Source organism: Pongo abelii, chromosome 1 (assembly GCF_028885655.2).
Source record: "Pongo abelii isolate AG06213 chromosome 1, NHGRI_mPonAbe1-v2.0_pri, whole genome shotgun sequence".
Classification (NCBI taxonomy): domain Eukaryota; kingdom Metazoa; phylum Chordata; class Mammalia; order Primates; family Hominidae; genus Pongo; species Pongo abelii.
The window spans coordinates 226,045,669-226,060,147 of record NC_071985.2 but is presented as its reverse complement, the minus strand read 5'-3'; the positions used below and the strand labels follow the sequence as shown (position 1 = coordinate 226,060,147).

The 14,479-nt window shown below is 44.0% G+C and overlaps 1 pseudogene; it reads left to right on the top strand.

Moving 5' to 3' along the window:
* The first annotated feature begins 849 nt into the window (after window positions 1–849).
* LOC100445638 (eukaryotic translation initiation factor 2 subunit 3-like) lies at window positions 850–11,722 on the top strand (annotated as a pseudogene).
* The last annotated feature ends 2,757 nt before the right edge of the window (window positions 11,723–14,479 follow it).

Sequence of the window (14,479 nt, the reverse complement as noted above, 5' to 3'; positions counted from 1 at the left end):
TTCTCTTTTGCTTAATATATTTTTGGTGTCTTTTCCCCACGTTTTGCTTTCAACTTTTCCATGTCCTTTTGCTTTAGATGTCTCCCTAACAGGGTTTATCCAAGGATGATAATGTCTGCTTTTTAACTCAATGAGTTTGACCCATTTATATTTTGGGGGGCAATGAATACTGTGATATGTAAGTTTCCAACATCTCACTGTGGGGGATACTGGAAAGTATGAGTATCAAGATCATATATCTTTTCCAGTAATCAAAGCATGTGATGTGGCAATTGAGATATGTTGGTTGCCTTGACTGTTCTTCAATAGAATTAACAGTTTTGGATCTTGAGAAAATGTTATTTTCTGGTTAAGTGTAGGGGTAAAATGAAATCTTTGGGAAATTAGTGAATTCTCATGATTTCTCAAAGCTTTTCTTGGGTAACTCAAAGAGGCAGCATGGTGGAGAGAAAGCATGGACTCCAGTGCCCCATTCTCTAGCTGCATGATTTGGAGTAAATTCCTTATCTCAGTGACTCTGTATCTTCATCTTGAAATTGAGAATAATCACGCTGGCCTGAGATTTTTTACCATGTGAATGCAAGCACGTGGCACATAGCCGGGACTGAATGAATGCGTCCACATCCGCTCTCCCTCCTCTTCCTAGGGCTGTGGCCTTGGTGATGTCAAGAACATTTTGTAAATATTACAAGTGAGATAAGGCATTGTGATTATTACTCGTTAAAATCACTTTGTTTCCTGACTTAGGTGATTCATTGCAACCTAAAAGTTTTGTGTTGTGTTCTGGCTGGCAAAAACCTTTGCAAACAACGAATGTGTCTTTTCATCAGCCTATTCTGCGTTGGTAGGATGTCAGTCTATACCCACATCAATTTCAGGTAATAACAAGTGTGTGAGCTTTCTGAAGCTTTTTGTTTACTTATTTGTTTTAGGGTCGTTCAAGTGTGACTCGTATAGTAGCATTGCATTCTTGAGAATTCACAGAGATCGAAACACAGATATGAAATAGGGCCAGAAAGAATAAGGCGTTCCCAATATGTGAGAGTAAAAAAAAGCACAAGAAAGCGAAAACATTCAATGTCTGCATCCTGTATAGAAAAGAAACTTAGCGGTATCCTCTTTTCTGGACTTTTTGGACCAATGATACGCTGATAAAACAGGGTCTCACTACTTTCCCCTCATTTTTAACATCTTCAAACATTCTGAGAGCCTACAGGAATAGAGACAAACAGGTTTGATGTGACTGGTCATTTGGCCAAAGGTATTTTACTCTGTGCTCAGCATTTTGTTTCGTTCATGCTGTCTAGCAGTTCGGAATCTAAAAAGGAAAGATGAGATAGAGGAAGTGTGAAAATGCATACGCAATGTGGGAAACCAGGCCATGAACTTGAGTTTTTAAATGCACGGTATGAGGCCGGGCTCAGTGGCTCACGCCTGTAATCCCAGCATTTTGGGAGGCCGAGGTGGGTGGATCACCTGAGGTCAGGAGTTCAAGACCAGCCTATCCAACATGGTGAAACCCCGTCTCTACTAAAAATACAAAAATTAGCCAGGTGTGGTGGCAGGCGCCTGTAATCGCAGCTACTCGTGAGGCTGAGGCAGGAGAATCGCTTGAACCTGGGAGGCAGAGGTTGCAGTGAGCCGAGATCATGCCATTGCACTCCAGCTTGGGGGACAAGAGCGAGACTTTGTCTCAAATAAATAAATAAATGCATGGTATGGTTTGGCTAAGTTGGAAACCATGGGATAATCTGGAATGGTTTATTAGAGAGGCTAATGGTGGGAAGGTAGGTACTCAGAACGTTGGGCTAGAGATGACTGACCCTTTCTGGCTGTGTGATCTTGGGCAAACTGCTTCACTTCTCTGTGCCTCAATGTCCTCCATTATGAAGAGAGAATACAGGGTGCCTTCTTTGTAGGGTAGTTGTAAGGATGAAAGGAGTTGGTATATGTAAAGTACCTATCTCAGTCTAGGGCTTCTCAGCCAGCATGCAGGGTATATGGGCTTCAAATGGATGAAAAAGGTGCCGATCCCAGGTACCTGGCTGTGAGCATCCTCATCTGCTTACCCCAGAGGATTGTCTCCCCCAAAACATTGCATTTTCTTTTCTTTTCTTTTTTTTTTTTTTTTTTTTTGAGACAGAGTTTCGCTCTTGTCGCCCAGGCTGGAGTGCAGTGGTGCAATCTTGGCTCACTGCAACCTCCATCTCCCAGGTTCAAGTGATTCTCCTGCCTCAGCCTCCCAAGTAGTGGGGATTACAGGAGTCCACCACCACGCCTGGCTAATTTTTTGTATTTTTAGTAGAGATGGGGTTTTGCCATGTTGTCCAGGCTGGTCTCAAGCTCCTGACCTCAGGTGATCTACCTGCCTCAGCCTCCCAAAGTGCTGGGATTACAGGTGTGAACCATCACGCCCAGCCAAACACTGCATTTTCTATGAAGGCCATCATATGGCAGAGCTTGGACGGCACTACCAGGCCCGATTCTCTGGGCCTGAGGGTGTGGCTGTCTCGGCAGTTGAATGTATTGATGTGGCAAGACAAGGTCCTTGTTAAGAGTTTGAATTTGGGCTTTTGACTTCAGAGGTTTTCGAGCTTTTACTGAATCTGTTGGCAGCACAAGTATTCAACACTGTGAGCACAACTAAGACCAAAAGCAACTGAAGTGATTTGTGCCTCTCCTAATATCAACAGTTAAAATACAATTTGAATTAAACATGTGAAAGATTCTTCTGTGTAAACATTTGAACTAGGGACTAAGTTCCTACGCCCTTTGTCCATCTCTCAGATAGAGTAAAAAGCTGCCACACCTTGAGATGGGTGATTCTGTGGAGTGGGCTGACTTTGTGCTGCGCTGCCTGTCATATGACCAGTGGCTCTAGGAGTTTGGACTGAATGCACTTGGTGGAATGAGTAAGCAGGATATTGGTCAGCACGGAAGGTGAGATGGGCACACCAGGGCTCCTGATGCTGATCTTTGTACTTTTGTGTATGTTTGACAATTTCCATAATTAAAAGCTTTTTAAAAATGTGCTTGGATAATTAAAAGACACATATATAAAATAAAGTATGATATCCAATCATGATTAACTCTGTTATTCATATTCTTACGAAAATTTCTGGCCAGACATGGTGGCTCACAACTGAAATCCCAGCACTGTAGGAGGCTGAGAGAGGAAGATCACTTGAGGCCAAGAGTTCGAGACCAGCCTGGGCAACATAGTGAGACCTTGCCTTAGTCCATTCTCACACTGCTAATAAAGAAATACCTGAGACTGGGTAATTTATAAAGGAAAGGGGTTTAACTGACTCACAGTTCAGCATGGCTGAGGAGGCCTCAGGAAACTTACAATCATGGTGGAAGGGGAAGCAAACACGTCCTTCTTCACGTGGCAGCAGCAAGGAGAAGTGCCGAGCAAAGAGGGAAAAGCCTCTTATAAAACCATCAGCTCTCGTGAGAACTCACTCACTATCATGAGAACAGCAGCGTCGGGGTAACCACCCCCATCATTAAATTACCTCCAACTGGTCCCTTCCACAGCACTTGGGGATTATGGGAACTAGCATTCAAGATGAGATTTGGGTGGGGACACAGCCAAATCATATCAGACCTCATTTCTATAGAATAAAAATAGGAAATTCACCAGGGGCAGTAGTTCATGCCTGTAGTCCCAGCTACTCCAGAGGCTGAGGCAGGAGGATCACATGAGCACAGGAGGTCAAGGCTGCAGTGAGCTATGATCACCCACTGCGTGTTAGCCTGAACAACAAGACCCTGTCCCCCAAAAAAAAAAAAAAAAAAAAAGCAATAAGTCGTGAGTTAAGTTTCACGGGTAGCTAGTTAATAATAATTAAAAATAGCAGCATCGGACATTTACATACTTGTACTTACATAAGATAGGTACACGGCAAATATTATCTCATAGAATTCTCACCACAACCCAGTGATATAGGTGCTTTATCACCCCCACTTTATGGACGAGGAGACTGAGGCACAAAGAGTAACCCATCCAAGGCCACATAGCCAATAAGTGACAGAACTGGGATTCAAACCCAGGCCAGCCCACCCCCATGGTCCCTGCTCTTAGACTAGACAGGGCTGTACCACAGTTTAGCTTTGCCCCTAGTATTTGGCCAAAATTTGGTCTTCGGCTTTGGTGTTGGGAAGGGAGCCAGGTACCGACCTCAGCACCGTTTCTGGCTTCTGTGAACTTGTGTGTACGATTTGCCAAAGCCACCGCCGTAGTCAGCTTAATGTCATGATCATAAATAAGAATACAATTAGGATATTGTGTTAATAATAGGTATATTCTCTTTCAAAATATAGGTAAGTATTTTAGATGCTCCTTGAAGAAAATATCTTCTGTGTGCTTGTATCTTAAAATTCTGCCAGTCAGGGCTAGGCACGGTGGCTGATGCCAGCCTGGGCAACATCGTGAGACTCCGTCTCTACTAAAACAATTTTTTATAGCCGGACATGGTGGTGTGTGCCCGTAGTCCCAGCTACTTGAGAGGCTAAGCTGGGAGGATCGCCTGGGCCCAGGAGGTTCAGGTTGCAGTGAGCCATGATCGTGCCACTGCACTCCAACCTGGGTGACAAAGTGAGACCTTGTCTCTCAAAAAATAAAACATAAAACATACAAATTCTGTCAGTCAGCTGAAGAAATAGGTAATTATAATCGTGAGAAAAAAATGCTGCCATAACTGATGATGGTGAGAGATGTTAATTTTACGTGCAAAAACAATTATTAAAACATTCAAAAGGTAAATAAATAGAGAATATGAATAGTGAGAGTGTATTAGCTAGATAACTTTAAGAAGGACATTGTGCCAACAAAGATTCATAAAAATGTAAATAATTGATAAGTCAGGATAAGAGAAATTAGATTATATCATAATTCCAATTGTGGAATCGTTTAAGTGATTTATATTTATAACATTAAACAAATTAAGAACTATATTGAATTTATAGTTAAATCCATTTAGGTTAGCTGTCTTTCAAGTAAATGCCCTGTTTGAGAAGTCTTCATGTCTTGTAGGATGAATTAAAAGCAGAACATCAACATTTCACAAAGAGGACTGGCCTCAGTGGCTCACACCTATAATCCCAGCACTTAGGGAGGCCGAGGCGTGCAGATCACTTGAGCTCAGGAATTTGAGACAAGCCTGGGCAATATGGCAAAACTCCATGTCTACAAAAAATAAAAAAATTAGCCAGGAGTGGTGGCGTGCACCTGTAGGTAGTCCCAGCTATTCAGGAGGTAGTCTCAGCTATTCGGGAGGTTTGAGGAGAGAGGATCCCCTGAGCCAGGGCAGGTCAGGGCTACAGTGAGCTGTGATTGTGCCACTTGCACTCCAGCCTGGCCAATGGAGTAAGACCCTGTTTCAAAACACATTTTGTTCAAAAAGAGAAAAAAATCCCCAAATTCATGTATAAAAAATCGATGGCAAATTGTCTCCTATCTAGACATAGTAAAGAATATAAAAAGTGTGAAGAAATGAAGACTATGTTAGAGAAAAGTGAGAAATACTAAAACCGTTTTTGCTCTTTTGTCATCAATTGAAAGTTAACATTTTTTTTTTTTTTTGAGACGGAGTCTCGCTCTGTCACCCAGGCTGGAGTGCAGTGGTGTGATCTCAGTTCACTGCAACTTCCGCCTCCTGGGTTCAAGCGATTCTCCTGCCTTAGCCTCCTGAGTAGCTGGGATTACAGGCGTGTGCCACCACACCTGTCTAATTTTTGTATTTTTTGTATTTTATTTATTTATTTATTTATTTATTTATTTATTTATTTATTTAGAGTCTTGCTCTTGTGGCCCAGGCTGGGGTGCAATTGTGCGATCTCAGCTCACTGCAACCTCCACCTCCTGGGTTCAAGTGATTCTCCTGCCTCAGCCTCCCAAGTAGCTGGGATTACAGGCATGTGCCACCACGCCTGGCTAATTTTGTATTTTTAGTAGAGACAAGGTTTCATCATGTTGGCCAGGCTGGTGACGAACTCCTGACCTCAAGTGATCTGCTCACCTTGGCCTCCCAAAGTGCTGGGATTACAGGAATGAGCCACTGAGCCCAGCCTGTAAACATTCATTTAATGTTGTAACTGTGCCTATAAGATTGATATGGACCAGTGTGCTGGCTCATGCCAGTAATCCCAGCACTTTGGGAGGCTGAGGCGGGTGGATCACCTGAGGTCAGGAATTCAAGACCAGCCTGGCCAACATGGTGAAACCCCATCTCTACTAAAAATACAAAAATTAGCCGGGTGTGGTGGCTCACGCCTGTAATCCTAGCTACTCAGGAGGCTGAGGCAGAAGAACGGCTTGAACCCGGGAGGCGGAGGTTGCAGTGAGCTGAGATGGCACCACCGCACTCCAGCCTGAGTGACAGAGTGAGACTCCATTTCAAAAAAAAAAAGTTATCTTAAAAATTATAAAATTTGGCTGGGTGCGGTGGCTCATGCCTGTAATCCCAGCACTTTGGGAGGCCAAGGCAGGCAGACCATGAGGTCAGGAGTTCGAGACCAGCCTGGTCAACATGGTGAAATCCCTTCTCTACTAAAAAATATAAAAATTAGCTGGGCGAGGTGGCATGCACCTACAATCCCAGCTACTAGGGAGGCTGAGGTGGGAGGATCGCTTGAATCCAGGAGGCAGAGGCTGCAGTGGGCCAAGATCGCACCACTGAACTCCAGCCTGGGCAACAGAGTGAGAGCCTATCTCAAAATAATAGTAACAATAAATAAATAAATAAAAATAAAAATAAAAAAGTAATCAACATGAGATAGATCTAAGGTCAGAAGGTAAACAGCTTGGGATCAGGATGACCACAAGCCAAGAAACAGTTGGCATAAAAAACAAAAAATCGAAAAATCCAATACTTTGAACTACGTTGGGAAGGTAAATCTTCCTCTGTGTTTTGTATCAATCAAACATTCATGGAATGTTATACCAGTAGGGGCTGCCAATGACAGGTAGACACTGCACACAGTGGAGAACTAGTTATAAAAATGGAGGATTTTTCTAGTGAATAGTTAAATGAACCAGAATAGTTTCATCAATAAAAGAGCTGACTAAAAGATATCATGATTACTTTTTCAAGAATGTGAAGGGTTTTTAATAGAAGGGTTTTTATATGCAAAACATATATTCTCCATGTCTATGGAGGTCTGAAAAAGACTTTTATTTGTTTATTTATTTAGAGAAAGGGTCTGGACAGGGCATGGTGGCTCACCCCTGTAATCCCAGTGCTTTGGGAGACCGAGACAGGAGGATCACCTGAGCCCAGGAGTTTGAGACGAGCCTGGGCAATGTGGCAAGATCCTGTCTCTAAAAAAGAAAAAATAAGAAAATAAAATCAAGAGACAGGGTGTCACTCTGTCACCCAGGCTGGAGTGTAGTAGTGTGATCACGGCTTGCTGAAACCTTAACCTCTGGGATCAAGTGATCCTCCCTTCTCAGCCCCACTGAGTAGCTGGGACTACAGGTATGCGCCACCACGCTTCACTAATTCTTTAATTTTTTGTAGAGGTTGGTGGCGGGGTGCTCTCACTATGTTGCCCAGGCTGGTCTTGAACTCCTGGCCTCAAGTGATTATCCTGCCTTGGCCTCCCAAAGTGTTGGGATTACAGGCATGAGCCACAGCACCCACCCTAAGAAAAAGCTTTTAAATGAAATCACACTTCCAGCCAGGCGCGGTGGCTCATGCCTGTAATCCCAGCATTTTGGGAGGCCCAGGTAGGCGGATCATCTGAAGTCAGGAGACCAGCCTGGCCAACATGGTGTAACCCCGTCTCTATTAAAAATATAAAAATTAGCCGGGCATGGTGGTGCACGCCTGTAATCCCAGCTACTAGGGAGGCTGAGGCAGGAGAATTGCTTGAATCCGGGAGGCGTAGGTTGCAGTGAAAGAAAAGAAAGAAAGAAAAAAGAAATCACACTGCTTAGGGAAGATTTGGGGCCCACATGCATTGATCAATCTAAAGACACGCGGTGAGTTCAGGTTATTTTCCAGGCACTGTGTTAGGCAGTGGGAACAAATGAGCAAGTGGGAGCTATCCCTCATCAGAGCCCCTGCCCCAGCCATGGGCACCCCACAGGCCTAGGGCCCAGCCATACCAAAATATCAGAGACCTAAAAAATTGTAGTGTGATTATTTTCTATTAAGTGGCTACTTAATAGAAAAACAACAACAACAACAATCGCAGCTTTCCCGACAAGATGGTGAAGGGGCAAGGCTGGAGTGACTCGGGGGCATCTTTCTCACCAGGACTTCACCACGTTGGATATTGGGGTCCACCAAATTGCCTCCACTTTTACACCAAGTTATCAGCAGACAAGCCATGAGGAACTGGGCATGCTCATGGAAAATCCACAGCTGTGAAAGCTATTTCTGGAGTTCACACTGTCAAGTTCAAAAATGAACTGGAAAGAACCACAGAATCCACCTTGGGTAGGCTGAGGCCAACATTTATAAATCTGATGACTCAAGTTGTCCTTGGCCAGAATGTGCTACACCCTGTGGAAGTAGTACACCTGATGCCTTTCCTACACGCATTCCAGGGACCTAAGGGAACTTCAAACAAGTCAGAGGTGTTACGTTTGTTGACTGTCCTGGCCGTGATGTTTTGAGCTACTATGCTGAACAGGGCTGCATTGACAGATGCTGCTCTTCGTTGACAGCTGCTAATGAACTTTGTACTCAGCCTCAGACTTCTTCTGAACATCTAGTTGCCATAGACAAAAAGCTTAAACATATTTTTATTTGACAAAAATAAGATTTTTAAAAAGATTTGCTGCTGGGCATGGTGGCTGACGTCTGTAATCCCAGCACTTTGGGAGGCTGAGGCAGGAGGATCACTTGAAGTCAGGAGTTCAAGACCAGCCTGGCCAACATGGTGAAACCCCGTTTCTACTAAAAATACAAAAATTAGCCGTGCGTGGTGGCGGGCACCTGTAATCCCAGCTACTTGGGAGGCTGAGGCAGGAGAATCGCTTGAACCCGGGAGGTGGAGATTGCAGTGGGCCGAGATCATGCTGCTGCACTCTAGCCTGGGAGACAGAGTCTCACGAGATTCTATCTCAAAAAATAAATAAATAAATAAATAAATAAATAAATAAATAAAAAGATTTGCTTTTGTTTTGTAATCTTATACATTTGTTTATTTATTTATTTATTTGAGATGGGGTCTTGCTCTATTGCCCAGGCTAGAGTAGAGTGGGGTGATCACTCACTGCAGCCTCGACCTCCCTCGGTTAAAACAATCCCCCCACCTCAGCCTCTGGGGTTGCGAGGACTACAGGTGCAGGCCACCATGCCCAGCTACTTTTTTTTGGTAGAGACAGACTTTTACCACGTTGCCCAGGCTGGTCTCAAACTCCTGGGCTCAAGCCATCCTCCCACCTCAGCCTCCCAAAGTGCTGGGATTACAGGTGTGAGCCACTACGTGTGGCTTTTATTTTATTTTTTATTGATATATAACAGTTGTACATATTTTTGTGGTATATGTGATAATTTGATACATTCATATAATAAATTAGAGTAACTGGGATCTCCATCACATTAGTTTATCTTTTTTTTAATGCTAGGATACAAAATAAAATAGATTCAGTAAGACTCAGCCAGGCTAAAGAACAGTATGAATAGGTCCTTGCATTTTTGCACAAGGTACAGCAGCAGAAGGACTTCCTATTGAAACTATTTCAATTTCTGCTCAGCAAAAAATACAATATTGAAGTTGTCTGTGCATATGCAGTAAAAAAAAAAAAATTCAGTCTCTCCAAGATAATACTTTGGAACCCCAATTTATTATCATTGGGTCCTTTGATGTCAACAAACTTGCTATGAGGTTGATGATCCAAAGATGGGTGTAGCCAGCTGGGCACAGTGGCTCACATCTGTAATCCCAGCACTTTGGGAGGCCAAGGCTAGCAGATTGCTTGAGTCCAGGAGTTCGAAACCAATCTGGGCAACACGACAGAACCCTGTTTCTACAAAAAAGTACAAAAATTAGCTGGGCATGATGGAGTGCCCCTGTAGTTCCAGCTACCTGGGAGGCTGAGGTGGGAGGATTACCTGAGCCCAGGAGGTTGAGGTTATAGTGAGCCGTGATCACCCCACTGCACTCCAGCCTGGGTGACAGAGCAAGATCTTATCTCAAAAATAAATAAATATATATATTTTTTAAAAAGAGGGTATAGCTGGTGATAGTATTTGAAAATGGGTATTAAAATTCGGGAGGAGATTAAAGTCAGACCTGGTATTGTTCTAAAGGTAGTGAAGGAAAACTCATGTGTGAACCAATCTTTTCCAAAATTGTTTCACTTTTTGCAGAACACAATGACCTTCAGCATGCACCTCCAGGGAGTCTTATGGTAGTTGGAACAAAAATTGACCCAACATTGTGCTAACCTGACATAACGGTGGGGCAGGTGCTTGGTGCAGTTGGAGTTTTACCTGAGATCTTCACTGATGGGTTTGGGTCTCTGTCCCCATGAAATCTCAGGTTCAATTGCAATCCCCGATGTTGGAGGTGGGGCCTGATTGGATCCTGGGGGCAGATTTCCTGCTGATTTCCCCGTTTGGTGCTGTTCTTGTGATAGAGTTCTCACGAGATCTGGTTGTTTAAAAGTGTGTGGCACCTCCCCACTCTCCTTCTTGCCCTTGCTCCAGCCGTGTGACATGCCTGCTCCCTCTTCACCTTCCACCATGATTGTAAGTTTCCTGAGGCTGCAGAGCCGTGAGCCAGTTAAACCCCTTTTCTCTATAAATTACCCAGTCTCAGGTATTTCTCTTTTCTTTTTCTTTCTTTTTTTTTTTTTGGAGACAGAATCTCGCTCTATCCCCCAGGCTGGAGTGCAGTAGCGTGATCTTGGCTCATTGCAACCTCCGCTGCCTGGGTTCAAGCGATTCTCATGCCCCAGTCTCCCAAGTAGCTGGAGCTACAGGCGTGTGCCACCATGCCTGGTTAATTTGTGTATTTTTAATAGAGACAGGGTTTCACCGTGTTGGCCAGGTTGGTCTTGAAATTGACCTCAGGTGGTCCTCCAGCCTCAGCCTCCCAAAGTGCTGGGATTACAAGCATGAGCCACTGCGCCAGGCTAGGTATTTCTTTACAGCTGTGCAAGAACGGACTAATATATTCATAGAACTGGAAATTACCTATTTTCTACTTGGACGGCTTCTAGGTGTACGCACAGAAGGGGAGACAGGCCGGGCGCGTGGCTCACACCTGTAACCCCAGCACTTTGGCAGGCCGAGGCGGATGGATCACAAGATCAGGAGTTAGAGACCAGCCTGGCCAAGATGGTGAAACCCCCGTCTCTACTAAAAAATACAAAAATTAGCCGGGCGTGGGTGGCGGGTGCCTGTATCCCAGCTACTCGGGAGGCTGAGGCAGGAGAATCGTTTGAACCCGGCAGGCGGAGGCAGTGAGCCGAGATCGTGCCCCTGCACTCCAGTCTGGGCGACAAGACCAAGACTCTGTCTCAAAAAAAGAAAAAAAAAAAGGAGAGACAAAAAGGCAGCAGCTGTCTGAGAACGAAGTGCTCACGCGGAACATAGGATCTCTATCCACAGAAGAAAGCGTTAGTGCAGTCAAGGCTGATGTGGGTAAAATAGTTCTCACTAATTCTGTGTACACAGAAGTAGAAGAAAATATTGCTTTTAGCCAAAGGGTTGAGAAACACGGGCGTTTCATTGGTTCAAGTCAGCTAGAAGAGGACTGACCAGCAAGCTGATGGTCAGTTAAATAATATATTGGGTTGACGTCAGAATTTTTCTTAGCAACCTAGGGGTATATTTTCAAAGCAATAATGGGGAATAAATTTCACAGCTCATTACCTTAGTAGAAACTGTTAGGTTATTCTCATTTTTTTTTTTTTTTGTGATAAAAATTTAACCTCTGCTGGGTGCAGTGGCTCACGCCTGTAATCCCAGCACTTTGGGTGGCCACGGCGAGTGGATCATCTGACGTCAGGAGTTCGAGACCAGCCCGACCAACATGGTGAAACCCCGTCTTTATTAAAAATACAAAATTTAGCCAGGCATGGTGGCGCCTGTAATCCCAGCTATTAGGGAGGCTGAGGCAGGAGAATCACTTGAACCTGGGAAGCAGAGGTTGCAATGAGCTGAGATTGCGCCGTTGCACTCCAGCCTGGGCAACAGAGTAAGACTCTGTCTCAAAAAAAAAAAAAAAAAATTAACCTGTACTAGTAAATAGTAAGGTCCATAATAAATGTCAAAGTTGACATATTGGTAGATTTAATCTACACTTTAGCAGAAACTGATCATTGCTAAATAGTTTCAGATTTGTCAATCAGTGCAGGTTTGTAGTGAAACTGCCTGTTACAACCAGCCTTTGCTGTAGCATAAACACCAGTGAGCCTGTTTGAAATAAAGTTTTTCTTCTTATTAAAAAAAAAATCTGGAGGCTGGGCAAGGTGGCTCACCCCTGTAATCGCAACACTTTGGGAGGCTGAGGCGGGCGGATCACCTAAGGTCAGGAGTTTGAGACCATCCTGGCCAACATGGTGAAACTCCATCTCTACTAAAAATACAAAAATTAGCCAGGCGTGGTTGTGTGTGCCTGTGATCCCAGCTGCTTGGAAGGCTGAGGCAGGAGAATCACTTGAACCTGGGAGGTGGAGGTTGCAGTGAGCCGAGATCGTGCCACTGCACTCCAGCCTGGGTGACAGAGTGAGACCCTGTCTTGAAAAAATAAATAAATAAAATAAAAAGTAAATAAATAAACTGAAAAATAAAGTTAATGTTGACTATCTATGATATGTAACATGATGTCGCTGTTCTTAGTTTATATTTTATAACTCAAAAATCTCACCGCACTGGAAAGCTGTCTGTAGTGATATATTTCCGTCCTTGCTCACATTCCCAAGTTTGCACAGTGATTGACGGGAAAGGCAAAGGTGATCATAAATCATAGTTTGAACACCCCTCTAGGACCAAGACACTTTTCTCTCCCCTGGATCGGTGAGTTGCCAGTAGATGTCCTGATTTCGAAAGGGACCAGAGAAGAACTTGTGAATTAACAAGAAAAATGCATTGCACCTGGACAAACAACTCAACGCAGATGGCCTGTAGAAGGGTTGGCCATGTTACGTTCCTATAGAGAGGCTAAACCATTGTTCAGAAAGCTCACATGAACTGTTTACCATCTCCCCTGAGAATCAGACAAGAGGAAACTGGTTAAAATCACAACAGGAAGTTTACATTATAGTTTTTTTAAGTCTGCTCACAGTGAGTGGTCCTGGATAATATTATTGTAGTTCTGGGAGGATATAAATGCTTTGGTACCTATCCCCTGATGATAGAGAGGCTCTAGCATATACATCTTGTGTGGGCTCGAAGAGTGCTTTGAAGTTCAAAACTTCAAATAGATGGAAGAGAGAGATCCAAACCTCCATGAAACCTGTTTAGGAACCTGCATCTCAGATGGAAACTCGAACGACAACAGATACCTGAATATTTGCCTAAGCAAACTTGGCGACGGTATTCTGCCCATGCTTGGTGCTGCTTCTCCAAAAGGCGACTCTGGCGTGTGTTGGGCGTTACATCATACTCTCCTTCAGGGGCTTAAATGATGAAATATCAAGAGAGGGAATTAAGTATATGGGATTGGGGGCTGTGAGACATTTAGCGACGATGACCTTACTCAAGATGACATAAGGAAGCTTATTCATCCAGCCCTTCCTTGTTTGAACAGTGACTCGGCCATGAGACTTGTTTTTAAAGCAACTAGAAATAGAATCTATCACTGTTTGCTATGATATCAAAAATGCGTGTCTTGGGCTGGGAACTAGGAATACAACAAGGGAGTATGCTTTAAACCAGGCTGGGGTTTTGGAACATTTGCAGAAATAAATGTATATTCCAAAAGCAATGTCATCCTTTTTAGAACCCTTTCTTTGGGACACATTAAAATATAGGAGCCACCCAGAATGAGCCTTGAGTACCTCGGGTTCAGAGAGCTTCCTGGGTGAACATAAAGGCTGTTGCCTCTGCCCTCAGGGCACACCCAAGGAGGAACCCTAAATAGCCTAGGGTCCCAATCCTGTCCTTTTATTCCCATCTAATGTCAACATAAAGTAAGCATGAGAATTTCTTTTGGTATAACTGAATTACTCAGAAATCAGGAAAAACCAGTGAATCGATTAGGCATTAATTGAACTCCTGCTGCTACATATCTGCATCCAACCACATGCAAGGCACCATGGGGGATCGAGAGGGACCCAGGACAGGATTCGTGCCTGCCTCCAAGGACTTTGATACAGCTGGAAGAGAAGAAAAGGACTTGTGAGCTGGGCTCAGTGGCTCTGCCTGTAATCCCAGCACTTTGGTAGGGTGAGGCGGGCAGATTACTAGAGGTCAGGAGTTCGAGACCAGCCTGGCCAATATGGTGAAACCCCGTCTCTACTAAAAATACAAAAATCAAGGCTGGGTGCAGTGGCTCACGCCTGTAATCCCAG